Source organism: Amphibalanus amphitrite, unplaced genomic scaffold (genome assembly GCF_019059575.1).
Source record: "Amphibalanus amphitrite isolate SeventyFive unplaced genomic scaffold, NRLGWU_Aamphi_draft 000172F_arrow, whole genome shotgun sequence".
In the NCBI taxonomy this organism is placed as follows: domain Eukaryota; kingdom Metazoa; phylum Arthropoda; class Thecostraca; order Balanomorpha; family Balanidae; genus Amphibalanus; species Amphibalanus amphitrite.
Window position 1 is genome coordinate 720382 of NW_024881667.1, and position 18215 is coordinate 738596.

Sequence of the window (18215 nt, forward strand, 5' to 3'; positions counted from 1 at the left end):
ACCTATGGCTCACACAATTGCAAGGCCATTTTTAGTTGCGCTTATTTTTGACATCATCTTCAGTTGCCTAGTTTGTGTTATTTTTCACTGGTATATTTAACTATAACATTCATTGCTGTTTCATTATAACTAAATTAAACAACTTTTCCACGTGAATGACTATAATAGTTTTTTTTTTGTTTGGTTTTAGGAATCGATATTAACCCGCGCCCCAGTGGCGGTCTCAGCCAGCTTCGCCCTAGTGGGGGGGGGGATATGTTTTTTTTATAAATTTAGTTCGAATCTTTTGATGGGAAGGATTCACAAGGACAGAGCCACCGCTAAGCGAACCTTGTTGCGGTGACCCTGCCCTCTACCTTCCGATCGCGCAATTCCAGTTCTATGGCAGAATTTAGAGTCCAAAGTTTAACGTGCGCACATAGCCGCGCACGGCCGGTCCCCTCACTGACTTCACCTGGCTACGGCCTGCCACCAACCGCAGGCCGCAGCCATACCTGTCAGGAGGCCCATAAATGTCAAGCGCCCGTCGCGCTTCGAACCCGGACTGTTGTAACCGGGAACGCGTGCTCTCACCACGCGGAGTCCAACGCTCTACCAACTGAGCTACGGGACCGGCATGTTACCACCCACCTCTAACTCAAAAACTAAGAGAGCTAAAAGACGCAGTAAAAAGCAGTCGATAGCTCTCAGTAACCCCGTTTACATGAGTCATTCAGCCTAAACGGAAATATCCGATTAGCCAGGGAACGGAAAAATGCGTTTCGGTGGCCCCGTTTACATGAGCCTTATCGGAAAAATCCGTTCCGGAACGGATTTTTCCGTAAAGGGTTCCGGAACCCTTTACGCCGGCAGCCCGAAAAATACGGATATTTTGCGCATTTTTACATGTCTGGCGCAGCTCCTATCAAGCATTATTTGTGCTTGTTTTAGGCTTAATTTACTTGATTCTTTAAAGTTTTGTATGTAAAATTGGAAATAATCATGGCACAAGCCATTATTTTACTTGTGTGCTGTAAAAGAAGTGTGATTAACTGTCAGAAAGCAAGTAAACAATTGAGGTCTTGGACAACATTGAAGAGCACATCTATATTGAAAGTCTTTTTGGTTTCAGAAAAAGGCAGCTCATAATAGTCATAGCTCATCATGATGGACCTCCAGTAAGTTGACAAAATGGAAATGCATGAAAGGATGTGCAGGATGGTGCCACACTTCAGAAAACATTGGTATGAAAGTGGGTGGTGCGGGATTGTGTATACATTTTTGGTTGACACATTTGAAGCACTTGAATATTCCAGCATTTTATTTTCATTTTTTTGCTTTTAGCTGCTCAGTTCTTCAAAGACAGGGGTCAGATCAGTACTTGGTGAATTGTGTAGTAGATGTGACCTGTGGGTGTATTGCTTGACTGTCGGGTGCAACACAGTATCCATCATTTCCATGTGTTTTAGTCATAACAGAAATTACATCTACTCACCACCAAACTTTAAGACACTATCAGTGCAATTTTCAAAATGCATAGAATAATCCACTCTCAATCACACCAGGTAAGACAAAGATGTGAAGATGAAGCCCGAGTGGTACCTATGTGGTTTGGTAGGTTGGTTGACCTTGTAGATTGGTAGGAAGTGGTTTGGTATAATAGGTTGCAGGCATGTAGGTGTGATTGTAGGATGGTAGGTTGAAAGTTAGGTTGGTAGGTAAGGTTAGGTATGATTCTACAAATTCCACAAAACTTGCCAGTTCCCTGCTTCCACCATCCGAGATTAACCAAACTTTCAGAGTCGTTCCCACCACTGAAGAATCTACTTCTTTGGAACAATAAGGTGAACATTTAAATATGATTGGGGGGGGGGGGAGCAGATGGCAGTATCACTGAGTAAATTTGTCTGTGTGTCTTGTGTATATTTTGGCATGCAGCCAAGTTACTGTCCCAACCAGCCTGCGTGCTCTGCCGTCTGGTGGCTGTTCACTGAAGCATAAGTTATCTGAATCACTGCCAGAGGTGGAGATCTCGGGGGGGGGGGGGGGTCAGGGGGGTCAGGACCCCCCTGAAAACGAATTACTGCTATGTAAGTCAATGGTACTGCATTCAACCCGCCTCCATCTGCCCGGCCTGGACCCCCCCTGAAATTTTGACAGATCTCCACCCCTGATCACTGCTAGGAAGTTTGAAGTACCTAGGTACAGAAAATTGTTTGGGAGCATGTACTAAAGCAAAATAAATCAAGCACCATATCCAGTGTACCAAGCACTAAATGGCACTAGCATGCCGTTCCAAGTGGCTATAGGGACTGGGAGCGACTGGCTGGGAAGGCTATGTTGGTTGCCCTGGAATTGAACCCTGATTGTTGAATCTAAGAAACAAGGAAATTATCCCTAAACTAGAATGCTTCCCTTTTGAAGCATAGGACGTTCCTCTCAACACTTATGTAGCTACTTTATGAATCTGCCACAATGGCACGAAATCAGGGGCAAAAAGTGGATTTTTCATTGTCATTAGACCTACCATTCAAGATAAATATGTATTTTGATGTGTAAACTAAAAAATTTCATCTATAAAACATGCATATTCATGTCATTTTCTGCTAGATGCGCAAAAAATCCGTTTAGGCCTGACGTCCTAAACGGATATTTCCCATTAATTCATCGGATATTTCCGTTCCGCGTAATCGTCATTTTTGCGCGCTCAAACCAGTTTACATGAGTCGAAACTTGCGCACTTTTCGCTAAACGGAAATATCCGTTCTAAACGTCATTTTCGCTGAGTCATGTAAACGGGGTAAGTGCATACGTTTGAAAGTATTTCAGTTATTTTTCATCTTAGAGCAATATTGGGGTCACCAGAGGTCATCAAAGGTCAAAATTTGCCAATTGTCATCATATTTTTCAGAAAACATACCGTTATCTCAGGAACTATGATAGCTAGAACAACGCATGGAAAGCAGTCGATAGCTTTTAACTCTTCTTTTGATAAGGTCATTATTAAAATTGACCTCAGGTCAACGGTTTAGCCTCCACAGTGCAAAAACTCCAAAAATAGCTGTTTTACGGACACTGTTTTTCGACAATAACTTTCGACTTAAAAAAGCCACGACATTTCTTTTGCCAGAATCTTGTTCCTCTCGCCGAGACGCGTCGAATGAACTATAATTAATTTGACCTCAGGTCAAGGTCATGACCTAACCGGAAAAGGTCATGTTGCATATCAATCGATGCGTTTCAACAAGACAAACACAATGAAGCCATCCCCAGTGTTTTATCTCTTTCCAATCGCGAGTTATTGGCAAACATCTGTTGGTAGCCTCAAATGACCTCCGATGACCTTTCTTGAGACTACCAGCAAAAAAAAGACACCTTGGTCTTCACGGGTGGTCCAAATCATTGTGATTTTGAAATATTTGGACTGTTCCTATGCGTACACACGTATCTAGAGGCATTTTCATTTCTCTCCATTGACTTCTAATGGAAAGGTCACGCCACTGGCCTGGCCTTAGGTCACGGATATAAATAATCCGAGATATAGAAATTATAGGCACCCATAACATCATGCAATCCACCAAGTTTAAAACCTCTTTTGACAGACACTGCAGGCTGGTCATGATTGCAAACTTTTTTAGTCTTGGTCAGTTAACTTGACCTGGTGACCTGACCTGACATGACCTGGGGTTAAAAATTTACACATTGTCCAAAATTGATGCATAAAAACCTACTCCAAGCGGTGCGGCGCCACGCGCCGCGGATTTTTATTCACACGTAAAAAACACAACAGGGTAACATATATGCCCCCCCCCCACTGGGGCGAAGGTTAACCCTCGCCGGCCAAGGGGGGCGCCCCCATAGGGTTTTTCGCGATAGCTCCGAACACGCTGGCGATAGAGAGCTGAAACTTGGCATACCTGACTTTTGATTCAAGCCGGATCTTTTGACACCAACCGCATTTTCGGGTCAGGTCAGGCCACTGACCTATGACGTCATAAGTGAACCTCTGCACGGTCCTCAGATGTCACAACTTCGCAACGCCCTCACTGCCAGAGGAGCTTTTACAGGGAAATGAAACTTGCAGGATCTTCGTCAATAACTCCCGATCAAATTGAGCTAGCGAGTCGGAGAAGCCACCAATTGACTCAGGAAGACCTGCCGGATCGAATATCATGCGACATGACCTCTTTCGACCGACTTCGTGACCTGAGGGCGCTGCTGACCGTGACGTTACGGTCCAAGGCGGACATGAGGACAGGTGGCGCCGCCGCCACTCGCATAGCGGCGGGAATGTGAACTAACCTGTTTACCATAAGGCCGCTGTGCTAACGGCCGCTGCGGGCGCCGTTTCGGGCTAGTTTTGACTTTGTACCGCAATTGATGGTTTATTCATAATAAAAAATGGACTAGCGAGAGTCGTGCCGGAATCAGAATTCAATGTTCTACAAAACTAAGCCATTTTCATTGTGATCACGTCATCGACTTCACCGCCCAACCCAATAAAGCAGAAATATGTCGTGTCACCGGTGATTACATGCAAAAATTATTTGGCATATAGCATAAAAACCAGAACACCTTTGACTGCAGCGACTATGCGGTACTACAGAAAATTGTATGGCCTACCTAATGGTGCCCATTACTTAATAATTAAGCTGAGTTATTCGTCGCCTAACTCTTGTAAAACCGTATGTCCGCTTGTCTATGGAGTTTGGACCGTAACGACCCTAAGTTGACCTGACCCAAACAAAATGTAAATCATTCGACGCGCCTGAGCGAGGCGAACACGATGCTGCCAAAATCGCGGCTCTGCGGCCGTTTTTGCGAAGTTGTTCACCAAAAACTGAACCGTACCTTAGGGCACTTGACCTGACCTCAGAGGTCACCGGTTGACCTAGGACCTTACAATCGGGTACCAATCCCTGCGTCTCGTAACGGCGCACACACTCGTTTTTTCTGCGACGCGCTAGCTCTACCAGGGGCGAAACGGCGAGGGGGGTCGTACCCCCCCCCCCTCGGCCGGCGCGTATGTAGAAAACCAATAGGTCCGGCGAGGGTTAACGCAGGTGATATTTACAACTACATAGCGAGTTAGGTTTGGTCAGGCTCCAATTCAACATTAGCTGCAATATTAAGTGTAATTTACCGTCATCATCATCATGATGGGCCCGTCATCATCATTGTGTGTTGCTTCTTATGGACCCCAGAGTCTGCCAATAAAGGGATCTCTCTCTATCTCTCTCTTTCTCTCTCTCTCTCTCTCTCTCTCTCTCTCTCTCTCTCTCTCTCTCTCTCTCTCTCTCTCTCTCTCTCTCTCTCTCTCTCTCTCTCTCTCTCTCTCTCTCTCTCTCTCTCTCTCATTACCATGCCCTCTATTTTCTTTAGAAAAACTAATCACAAAATTTGATCAAGCTAGTTAACAAGCAGAATCGCCAGTAAAAGTACAGGGTGTTGCAGGTAAATTGGGAATGGGGTTGGGAACTCGATTTTTTAAGAATGCATGAAAATGATCAAACTATTTTCACAGAATTTATGGTGCATACCATTGCCTCATAAAATCAATAAGCTGAGAGAAATGGGGGAAGAAAGATAGGAAACTTGTTTTGAAAAGTTCTTGAAAAAAAGATGCTCTTGATGCTGTTACGTCACATGTCACCTTCTGCGGTTGACAAATAATGGCGCATCTGGCGCACCACAGATTACATGTTATATCAATGGGTGAAAGATGTTGTTTGCTTCACTCTGCCATTCGCGCTGTTTTTAACTTTAAATTATGCTAAAACATTTACGGATGAAATGTTCAGTGTCAAAAATTGATGTGTCTGCCGTGTACTATATTCCCACTTAACATGAGCGCGTGATAAACATTTTATGTACCTCGAATTTTCAAATGATAAAGATGATGAATCGGAGGATGCTGAAAAGCAAAAGCTCATTCCAATATTTGGACTACTTTACGATTAAAATGTTTACATTCCTGTCATCTTATTGATCATTTATTTGTTCTTTTTTTATAAAAATAACTTAAGGCGTTGAGAACCGAGCGATAGGTGTTATCACAAGTGTATTCGCGGCCATTGGGGCGACGTAAGAAAAGAAGAAAACAACTGGCCCCAAGAACTTTAAATTATCAGTTAGTATGCACCTTTTCCTTGATGTGTAGAGAATTTACCATTAATTGTTAGAGAAAATTGCGTTTAAAACCTTCCATTTATGCTTTTATCATCGTTTGCACAATATGTTCTTTTACTAAGCTAGAAACACTAATTAGAAATAGTTCCTGTATCATCAAGAACAATAGGGAAGGCAATACAATGATAAATAATAGTTAATGCAATAATCTAAACGGTTTTGTAATAAATGTGAAGACACTTCTAAAATTGCCTGTAGAAATATTGAAGGCAAAAGTTCAACCTTTTCACAAGACTGATGTCTATAAACCTATTCAACGTGTGACAACTCAGCCGGTATTTCGTCGCCTACAGCCCAGCTTTCCCTAGTGACCGATAGAGGCGCTGCTATCGATGTCCGCCCGTGCCGCCTAACGAGGTAATTTCTATCTACCGTGCCTTAACTTACCAGCAACAGCAATCTATCTACGCCCTACGGTGGCAAGGGAGACTGTGAAAGAAGCGTAAGATGGATTCTAAACAATTCTTTTGTGATATACTGAAGGGCAAAGTGCAGAGAAGAGCGTACAAGTCCTGTTTTGTGCCAGGCTGTTGCAGTAGCACTTATGAAACTCCGAAAACGATCTTCGTTCATGTCCCGAACAACATTACCCTGAGGAGATGATCGTCTGCAATAGCAGGAAGAGCTGATGCAATTCACACACAGAAATATTGAGCGGAAAAACGGTGTAATTGAAAGTACCAAAAGGAACATTTTTTTGGTGTAAAATTACTCTGTTTTCTGGGTAAAAGAACACTTATATGTGTGTTTTGCTAGCTTCGGAGTGCTTCACTATTGTGTAAGAGAACCGCTTTCAGTGTAACTTTACCGCGGATCTCGCGTTACATTTACGCACAAATATGTGTTTTTGGTAAAAAGTACCAAAAGGAACACTCGCGTGGTAATCGTACACAAATTCATGACGGTAAATTTACACAAATATGACGGTTATTATAACGATTTTTTTCTGGTTAAGCTAATGTTGGGCCCGCAAAATTTGTAACGCAAGCGACACGCGGCGGGACGTTGTCGCCAGCCGCGAGCCTGCTAAATGCAACGAAGCATTGTGATGCTCAATGCCTACCCCATGCTGCAAACACGTTTGTTTGTTTGTCGTTTATTGTTAAGAATCGACATCACATCTGACGGAAATAAAAGTTAGATTAGCGTATATACCTTATCATGTATATAAGCTGATATTTCACAACGCATGGGCGCCGCTACAGGTCGCAGCCACCGCCCGTCTCCCGTCAACTGCCCGTAATTAATTAATAAATAAAAAATATATCATCTGTACGCACTACTTCACTGTGCCAAAATTATCGTTCATTTAATTAGCCATCGGCTCTCTGTTGCCTATCTGGCAAAATATTAGCATACCTATACCTAATTAACCCTAGAAAAGCATGAAAGTGCATCCATTGTTTTCATAACACGACAGCAGCTCAGTTGAAAAATTACAAGCCCACCTTAGCACTCCGACAAAGCTGGATAATTTCCAGCAGCTCCTCCAATGTCGCTCCGCTTCAGATTTCAGACTCTGTCTTGATTGCAGTTATCGGACGATGACCACAATGCAGTATTTCACTTATTATTCACTTAGTCACTCATTACTCAGCTTATTATCGAACTAGATAAACACCACAGCACTGTTTTATCTCACTGATCGCACAAGAATGGGCAAACCCACTCTGCGCACTGCAGCCACAACACTCCCCCGTCGGCCCCCGCGGTCCCCGGCGCACAACTGACAGATTGCGAAAATGGCGCCGCCGCCGTCAGCATATAGCTCAAAATTTCGCTAAATTTACACGGGTTGACGTAAACGAACGGTGCTCTGGATGTGTACCGCAATTACCAGTGCGACACAACACTCATTCGCGTATGGATACACTTGCTTTGCATAGAAACATATCAGTTAGGTATTTGAACATCTGTTATGCTGTTACATTATCCTGTTTTGCGTAAAGATGCTTGTGTGGTGTAATAAAACTGCCGATGTTTGTAAGATAGCCAATAAACGTCGTATAAAAACAAACTTATTCTTGATGCCTTTACTTATTATGGCGTTGTGCGACGGATACCTTGCTTACAGGGTGTAACGAAATTATCCGGACATCTATTTTTTCGCCATATCTGCTCGCACAGTTTCTCTTTTAATGTCAGAAGCTGGAAAATTGGATGAATGCATACCTCTGGTATCTGCTCTCAACTCAGCAGTGACCTGACCTTGCGAAATGACTCTTGCTCTGAGTAAGAGTCGAGTCGCCGACGGGTTCATTTGATAGTTTTCGTTTAAGGCAGTGGAGAGAAAGGAGTACAGTCTCTCGTTTCGTAGTAAGGCTACGTGTTGGTGGCATGGTGGCATGAGCCAAGAGCTGGTCTGTCAACAGCTGGACATTAACAGCAGCCAGTAGCACATCTGCCTGAGGCGTAATAAGCTGGGACTTGGTGGCAGACTCAGCCCGGCCTCGATCGCAAAAGGCGCCCTTTGCCAAGTGGTGAGGAGAGTTGTCAAGATAGCGACAAGGAAACGGCACCAATTAATCCGCATACTGACTCGAATTCTTACCAAGGTAGATAATAAGATGTTCCACATCATGATTCACCGTTACCCGCCCTTTAGCTTGGTTTTACTGCCCTTCAAACTGGAAAAGACAATGAAATTGACGGGAAAACAACCAGTCCACCACCTTTGGCTTCAGGCCAGGGCGTGTCCACTGGTCGAAGGAAGACACGAATGAGGTGACCTGGTCGGATGGGAAGCTGTTCGAGCTGCGATACCCGTTGAACCGTCAAATCGGCCATGTGTGGGCTGCCAGCAACTCGAATATGCCGGCCGTCGCCGGCGTCAAACATCCGGCCAAAATCCAGACCTGGAGCATGTTCAGCTGCTGTGTAATATTCAAGCTGTTCATGACGACACAGAAAACCACTATCAGTGACGAGTATTACCGGTGCAACATCCTGGCTAGCGATTGGTTGGAGCCACTCAACCAGACGGCACAGGATGGCTCGGTTTCTGAACGTGTACCGATACCTGATTCAAGCCGCGCAGTCTTCATACGGGGCGGCGCACCACCTTCAAGTCCCTAGCAGAATGAGAAGTGATGCCGAGAGGACCTTTTTGTTCTTCTGGGCTAAAGGGCTATGGCTTGGAAATAGTTCCCATGCAATTCCGTCGATATATTATGGACTATTGTCCATCAGGAGATGAATGAGGGGACACCCGCCACCAGCGCCGCCCAACTGCGGGCACAGGTTAGTAAGGCGCTACTCTATATGAAACCCACTGTGCTGGAAAATCCAGTGGCTGGAATGCTCCAAAAATGTGTACCTGCGCTCTTATGAAAGGTGGCTATATAATAATTCAAAAGGGAAAATATCAGAATGTCTTGCTTCTTAATTACAGCGCGAAGAAAGATGTCCGGATAATTTCGTTACACCCTGTATTTATCACGAAAATACTTAAACTAAAGATATTTTACTAAGTGAAGCAGAACTTTGAAGCTAATTGAACTATTTACGAGTATATTGAACTTGACATCGCTCAATATTTCTGTGTGTGAAGTACTTTGAAATCCACTATCAAGTCGGTGCTATTGTTGTAATGATCACTGTGAGGTGAGATATTTTGTGCAAGGGCTGAGTGTAATGCCCAGGAAATGACCTCCATTCGCCCCCTGACCGGTCAGGGTTATAAAATTTGAGTGGATGGCGGTCCGTTTGGGGTTCAGATGTCAATTGTATTTTGTTACTGTCAAACAATACATGTTATGCTGGCAGCGAATGTGTGTAACGTCGTTTTTCGAAACAGAAGTTAGAACTGTAACGGCAGAGTGCTTGCTGGTCTCATCGTAAGTATTGTAAGTGTTGTAAGCAAAAGCATTGTCAATATTGTAAGCATTGTGAGCATTGATGTATGGTAGATATCACCTCACATGATCTCGGCTCAGATAACCCTCTCCGGTGTCCCTGTCAGCAAATGGCACCTGGACCATTACAGATAAGATAATTAGTCATAATTCTTAAAGAATTGGGTGGTTTTGACTCGTTTACTCGAGGTGCAGGTCGCATTTCAATACTTTTCCATAGGCTTGCAATGTAAAGGTCACGACTCTGACCTAACCTCAGGTCACAGATCAAAAATTCTGAGATATACAAACGACACATAATGCAGGTACTGTTTTGAAGACTTGATGAGAGGAAATAACTTCGTGAAAAACTCAAGCTCTGACGTGTTTGCAAACTTTTCTGAGGTGGGGTCAACAAACCCGCTCTGGTTACCTGACCTGACCTGACCTGACCCGGCATTTTTTTTTTTTGCTGAGATGTGCGCAATGAGCATTTAGGAAAAGTCACCAAATATGAGCTGAATGTCTCGCGGCGTTTGGCAATTGTACAAGAAAATCCTGAAAGGTCTCCCCGTCCGAAATAGGGTTAATGTGTATATGAAGAGTTGCAGATGCCAAACATACCCAGATCTAAGACTGCAGTTCCCAGCGCCGCTGCAACGTTTTTAAAACAAACATACATAGGACATACAAACATGTTTATTTGCATCTGTTTTGGATAATAGCAACTCATGGCGCCATCACCCGCGATAACTGTTAGGATTTGAGATATATTTTTATTTAGGCCATTAGTTTGGCTGTAATGTTTATTAATATTAGTTGGGCGGAGTTTGGTAGTTTTTTATTTAACTTGTGGTATGTTGTGCTGATTGCGGGTTGTTCAAACCTTTCAAATGTAAGGACCTTATTGAACTCAACCCTACCCCTACACTACCCTACATACGACTGGACGCTTTCCAAGCCCACAAGCATCACGACGCCGAGATGGAATGTAGCCGAGAAATCACCCTCGCCATCTGCTCTAGAGCTAATCGTGTGGGGCGGCGTGTGGGGCGCCGCTTAGCCTATGGGGGTGCACTTCTAGTGGATGGGGGACGGGGGTGCACCTGCACCCCTTTCATATGGAAAGTTACTTCCCTGATTACAGCTCCCCGTATTGCACCTAATCAGGGAACGGCCAGCAAACGAAGGAACTATTTCTGGATGACAGGCGAATAACCGCTCACGCAAGGAGCGGAGCTCCGCCCCGTCCAAAGTGGCCAACAAAGCAGAGACAGAGGCAGCATCACATCTTCCATCAAAGAACTGGTTTCTGGCTTGGAAGATGAGCTTCATCTTTGCATCCGAGTCGGTGCTGTCAGGAATCAGCTGGTCTAATGGAGTGAGAGTAGTGAGACGACTAGCTATTGTATCAGAGCTGCCTGGTCTTCGTAGCATTTGCACCGATTCTTCTCGATCGGACTCTGAATTCTGTCCCTCCTGCGTATTACTTGAGGCATTGCTATGTAGCAGAGTTTCATAATTATCCATGCTTTGCAAACAGTGCCATAACAACACAGTTAATTAATCACCAAGCTTCTTTGCAAGTTCCAATACAGTTGAATCGCACGCGATTTGAGTGCAAAAATCAAGAAAAGTGCCAACTTGTTCCCGTAAAATATTTTGAATATTGACCTAAAAAAATGAGTAATTTCCAGATAAAATAACAGCGAAATCAGTTTTCGCTTGCCAATAAAACTCACAGATATTGAAGCTCCATTATTAAAGGAACATTTTAGTATATGCCATTCTTGATAAAACTTCTTAGCCACGCAATACCAGCGCAAAATAAAGAGACACTGAAAACACGACCAATCACTCCGATTTACCATAGGAAAATACATAGAAAATGTATGTCTCAACTGCGCCAAATATACAGACAGTTATATACCTACATGTGACGTCATGATTAGCCCGACCAATCAGAAGCAAGTCGTTTTTAGCCACAAATAATTAATTTCTGAACTAACTAGGCATTTTTTTAACAAAGTGATTTTAAATTAAATCATTAAAAATTCTGAGCTTTTTTATTTTAACAAAACATACAGAGCATGCAGATAGGTCCCAACCCTATTTTCAGACCTAATTTCAACATGCTATTAATACGGTGAATGAAAACACAGAAAGTTGAAACTTCGCACGTGTATTGTGTCATGTATGTACTTACGTTCAGCCTTGTCACTCGATGTGACCGCCGTCGGCGTCCCGCACCCTCTTGAGACGGTGCCGGAAAGCGGAGCCGCTCAGGAATGTTGGTGTCCGTTTTCGGTCACTGCGAGGTGTGTGAGAACGTCGAGCGACATCCCCTCCAGCTCCTACAGTCGCGATAGTTTGGTACACGGTGGACTTTGGGTACCCAGTTAAACTTATTATGTCCTTCACGCTCTGTCCGGCGCGAACTAACTCACCAATCGTTTCCCTCCGACGCTGCTCCATGACGGCGCGATATGTTAGGATCAAAATTTCAATATCAAATGAAAAACAATTGTTGAAATTATATTGTGTCAAATTTCCATGATGTTCCTCTGCATAGCAAATTTTTTGTAAGGTCATGAACTTAGTCCCAATTTAGCTGCAACTCCCTGTACATATATGTAATTATATATAAAAAACGACATATATATGTAATTGTATATCATACAATTACACAATATATGTAATTGTATATCATATCATATGGCAATTGCTTGTGGATAACTTCTTCGTTTACGTCAGGTTTCTGGGTTCCAAATTAGGCTGGAAATGGACTCACTCTAAAAAACGAGCCTGCCGGCCGTTTGCGTGTCGGAGGTGCCGGTTCTGTCACCTCACCAATGTGATACTCATGTCTGCCCAGTGCCCTACCATTTCGGACGGGCTATCGCTCGGAATCTGACCAGAGGTGTGAACAATGCCTCGGAACGGCCGAAAAGACAACATTTTGTAGCCGCCAATTTCGAAAAATGAATACTCGATTAGCAGCTCTTATTGTGTCCATTGCTGCAGCCTTGTGAGTTGATTGCCTACGTTGCCTATTCCTGTAAAAATGCTCACCAGTGCTGTGTAGCAGTTCCTTTGAAACATATGGTTTATAACGGTTGGCAGGCATCAAGACATATGACGCATGTCCCTGTGGTCTCTGCTAAGTGGCAACGCGATTCGTACATGTATGTAAGCAGTAAGGTCATATCTAGTCAATGTTCATGTGCATCGCCCTCTGACGTAAAGATGACGCACTTATCTATGCTATAGAATATATGTATGAACATTATTTTATGTGCACATATACGGTATTGAATGTGAATATGTATGACTCGATGCGTGTAGTTACTACAGCAACCCACAATACAACATTGCGTCGTCATAGTGACGTAAAAAGTAAAATATCGTTACAAATGTAAGGAAGTGCATCCTTTACGCACATGTTGTGAAAATTTCAGACCCAGGTCGCTCAAGGTCAGGTCACCAGGTCACGTCAAGTGTACTCACCTCAGAAAAAAATTAGAATGCTCGTCATAGCTACACCGAGTGAACGATTGCCTTGAAACTTTCAGCGATTGATAAAAGTAACAGTTTCTATAAAATGTATATCTCGGAATTTTTATATCTGTGACCTAAGGTCAGGTCAACTTTGCGGCCTCTCCATTATAAGTCAATGCAATGGGAGAAAATTGATCAGCGTCTCTTTTGCACGAACGCCGTTCTAGACAATCTCAAACATCGGGATGCCAGTAAAATTGACACCCTGAATCGGAAAATGGTACCTGTGATCCCTAGTTATGTCCCCGAGGTCATCTCAGGTCACGAATAGTATCTAACAGTTTTTCGCTAATAACTTCTGATAGAGGCAGGCTAGAGCGATGAAAACGCCGTAGATGTGTTCGGCTCGACGATGCGGATCGACTGATATGCAACATGACCCTCTCCGGTCGGGTCATGACCTTGTTCAGAGGTCAAATTTTCAAGTTGACCTTTCAAGGTCAAGTTATAGTTCATTCGAAGCGTCTCGACAAGAGGAATACGATGCCGGCAACAGTAATGTCGTGGCCCTTTTGAGTCAACAGTTTTTGCCGAAAAAAACTCTTCTCGTAAAACGGCTATTTTTGGAGTTTTTGCCCTCTGGAGGCTAAACCGTTGAACTGAGGTCAAATCTGAGGACATTCAGCGAAAGAGCGCTAAAAGAGCTATCAAAGGCGCTTTTCCGCGGCGCTGGTCCGGCGCGGAAGTGGCTCGGACTTCGGAGCACCGGCCCGACGCGGGATAGCGAAATGTTGAAGCGGATGTAAAAACACTCCTGTACCTTGGAGAGACTAACTAAAAATATTTTGCACAAATTCTCATAAGTTACTGCAATTTTGGATTGCTGAAAGGAGGATGTTTCTTAGCATGTCGTTTTTTTAACACCGCTCCCTTTAATAATTCCTTTGCGCTCCGTATAGAACAAAGACCACGTTTTGTGTGATAGTGTCGGTAGAAATCTGATACACGGTTCCCAAAAGGACAGTCACGGAGGCTGAATTGACGTCTAAGGTCATCATTGCATAAAAGAAGCTTAAATGAGCTACCGTTATGTCAGTCTGGTTGCAGAGGACACACATGAAAACTTTCCGGTATTCATTTTATAAAATGTTGTTTGCAAAACTTCAAACGGTAGAGTTTCTTTGCTACAATTTTCAACCACACGGTTCTTTAATTTCTCATATAATTTCATTGCAGAATGCACGGTAATTTGATAGTAAATAAGAAGCATCTTTAGTCAAGCTGAAGCGTGATCTCCACACAGCTTCTTTTTCTACCCCAGTTATCAGCATTGATGGACTATAGTTCGTTTTTTTTTTCAAAAGGACGCTGGCTCAAAGTTCAATATCGAAGCTCTCACGTGAGTTTTGGCAGCTTCAGTGTCTGGCCAAGAATTTCTTACCGAAAAAAATGATCGATTTCAAATTTTGCACGGTAAGTAGCTGGAAATTGTTTCTTAAAAATGAACATTCTATGATGATGTCACTGGTGACAGCAGGCACCCAAATGTCCGTGCAGTGGGACAAGTGTCAACGAATTTGGGTGCAGAACAGTTTTTCACTGTTGCCGAGCTTATAATCGAGTGAGCGGTTCCGTCCATTATTCATAAGTTACATTGAAATACATGTTCGACAGCATGACGTCACCGCTGTTCTCATATCTGGTTCCAAAACGCCCATATGGAAATTATCGGGAAGAAATCACATGTTAAAATTAGTCGACGTTAAAAAAAAAAAAAAAAATTAAAAATAGTGTTAAAATTAGTCAGATTCAGTTTTTGCTCGTTTTGCTCGTTAAAACACGTGCTTGTTCGAAAAACATACTTGGAGCCAGCGTCCTTTTGAAAAAAAAAAAACGAACTATAGTCTTAGAATATATTGGACACTCTGATTTGTTTGTTATCCCGTCGGCAAAGTGTCCTCGCTGAGGCTGATCAGGAGGTAATACAGGAGCGGTGCGCTGAGCTGTCCCGTCGGCCGGCCAAACCCGATCGTGCTGCCGTTCGAACACGACCCATTCAGGATAACCGGCGAATGTCAGCGCTAACCTTGAGACATCCGCCAGGGAACAGAGGAAAAAGCCAGTTCACAGAACAGATTTGCATAAAATTCGTCATGAGCCGAGTAAACAAAGAGCTGTAGATGCATGTCACCTCCGATAATATGATTTGTTGGTTTCCTTTTATTGAAAATCGGCGAGACAAGGCCGCAGTTGCCGTTGCGCTGCACTCAGCTACAAATGGAAGCTCACCAGGTTAGAACTGCGTGATCCGCGTGACATTGCAGGGACCATTGGCAAAATCGGTTCTCACACCACAACCGTTCTTTCCCTCCTGAGGACGCAACCCATCCGCATCCCCCTTCAAGCGTTCCCTTTCGGGCTGGCAGTCATCCCGGGCCAGACAACCGGTGGCGGGAGCCTCTTAGGTACCTAGCCTACACCCCATCATCCCATAGTGATGCAATGGCTTTTCAGGCCGAAAGAGCTTCGCTCCCAATAAAACAAATAAACAAACGAACATAAATCGGTTCAGCTCGAGCCAAAGTCAACTAATGATGCTCTTTATAAAAAAAACGTCTGCTGGGCATATCGCAATAGCCACAAGACTACTGAGGCTACGAGGGCAAAGCTAAGTAGTACTACGTGGAAGGGAAGTGGAAGGACATTACGCAGCCACCAATTGCGACTATGTACGACCTGGTAAAAAAACACGGCTGCAGACAACTAAAACAGACGGCTTATGCTGGTCTCTGTCGATGGCAGTGAGCTGATTATCGGAGCAGAAAGGAGCTGCTTTGTGCGGTGATTATACTCATGCTCCGTACGAGCCGCTTAGGATAGGCGGCTCAGTCGTATTACGTGCATGTATTTGTTTCATGCAAAAGGTCACATGACCTGTGACCTCTTACGCTTACCTTTTCGGCTCAACCGCGCGTAAACGTTAGTCACTCATCTCTCTCTCTCTCTCTCTCTCTCTCTCTCTCTCTCTCTCTCTCTCTCTCTCTCTCTCTCTCTCTCTCTCTCTCTCTCTCTCTCTCTCTCTCTCTCTCTCTCCCTTCTTTAGTCGCTTTGTCACTCTCCTCTCATAATTATGTCCTTCTCTTATTCGCTGTCTATGGAGGTTATATGTACTCGTATGTAGGTAAGTAAGCAGCTTTCGGTTTCTAAAAGGTGTTCCTTTTGGCCGCTCTCCCCTCTCACCCTGCCTGCCTGCCTGGTCCAGTCATCACCTTGGACAGAAAACCCGCTATTCACACATACCTGGTTAATGAGTGTACCCCACAATACACGTGCGCTGTTGATAGAATACCCCCAAATGTCGTGTCTCGCCGTGCCCGGGACGGCAGCCTGATGCGCTGAATGGGATCGTTCAGCGAACTGTCCGTCCGTGGTGGCACGACCCCCATTTCCTTCCCGGACATCGGTCGCAGTCGCTGCCTGGTCGGCGGCCAGGGTCGGCTGCCGAAGGTCTAGCCCTGTTACCGGGGGCGTCAGGAGGTGAACGATACATCGAGTGTATAATACCCCGAGCTCTGAGGGCTTAACCTGAGGTCTGATAATGATCTGAGTCAGGCGGATCAACGCACGGCCGAGATGGTGAAGGGTCTTCAGCAGAGCTGCCTGCCTTGCCCACAAAACAGAATTCAGCTCCGCCTCGACGGCTCACCGGTCTCCCTTTTGGTACGGAAAGGTCTCTGAACTGAAGTACGAGTAGGCAGTCGTGAAATGACCTCTTCATCTACCGAAATGCGTCGCTGTCAGCCATTGCCATATCAATCGAGTCCATTTCAGCTCTTTGACAGTTTAAAATGCCAAAGGATCACCGACTCCTACACAGTCTTCAGTCAGGGTCAGTTCGCTATCCATCATGCCTATTTAAAGCTTGTGACGTCGTGTGCGAATGACGTGGCAATACAAGTCTTCGACAGCACATCACCTATAAGCACCAGCCTGCAATGTTTTCCGCGCGATAAAAGCACTAAGGGGAAAATGGAACAATATTGGTAATACTGTAATCGGAAAAGATATCGGCAACTACATTCACCTGTTCGATGTATTTGATGTTCGATGCATCAGCCGATTTGGCCTTGACAATTTTCAGCCATGATTCATCCTGTCTCCAGACACCTTTTTTATTATGTCTACCAGTGCTTCTGGCAGACCAATTGTATCGGCCATGATGTCTTGAGCCCATCTCGACAGCGGTAAGACCTCGTCGATTGGGGCTGGACACTGACAGTGACAGCTATCACACCTCCTTGTCAACTGTCATCTGTGACAGGTTCTAATACCCGTTCCCTGAACCCGTCTGTTTCGTACTCTTCCGTGCGGGGGGGGGGGGGGGCTGGGCCGGGCGGCGCGGGCCGGCGCCGGTGTGGGGGCCTTTCCTATTGGATGACCTCGCGTCCGAACAATGGCCGGGAGCCGTTACTCGCTCGTCCGGCGACGAGGAGCAACTGCGAACGACCGACGGACGGGAACGACGGAACGACGGAACGACGGAACGACGGAACGACACCGACGGACGGGAACGACGGAACGACGCCGACGGAACGACGCCGACGGAACGACGGAACGACACCGACGGAACGACTGCGAACGACCGACGGACGGGAACGACGGAACGACGCCGACGGAACGACGGAACGACACCGACGGAACGACGGAACGACACCG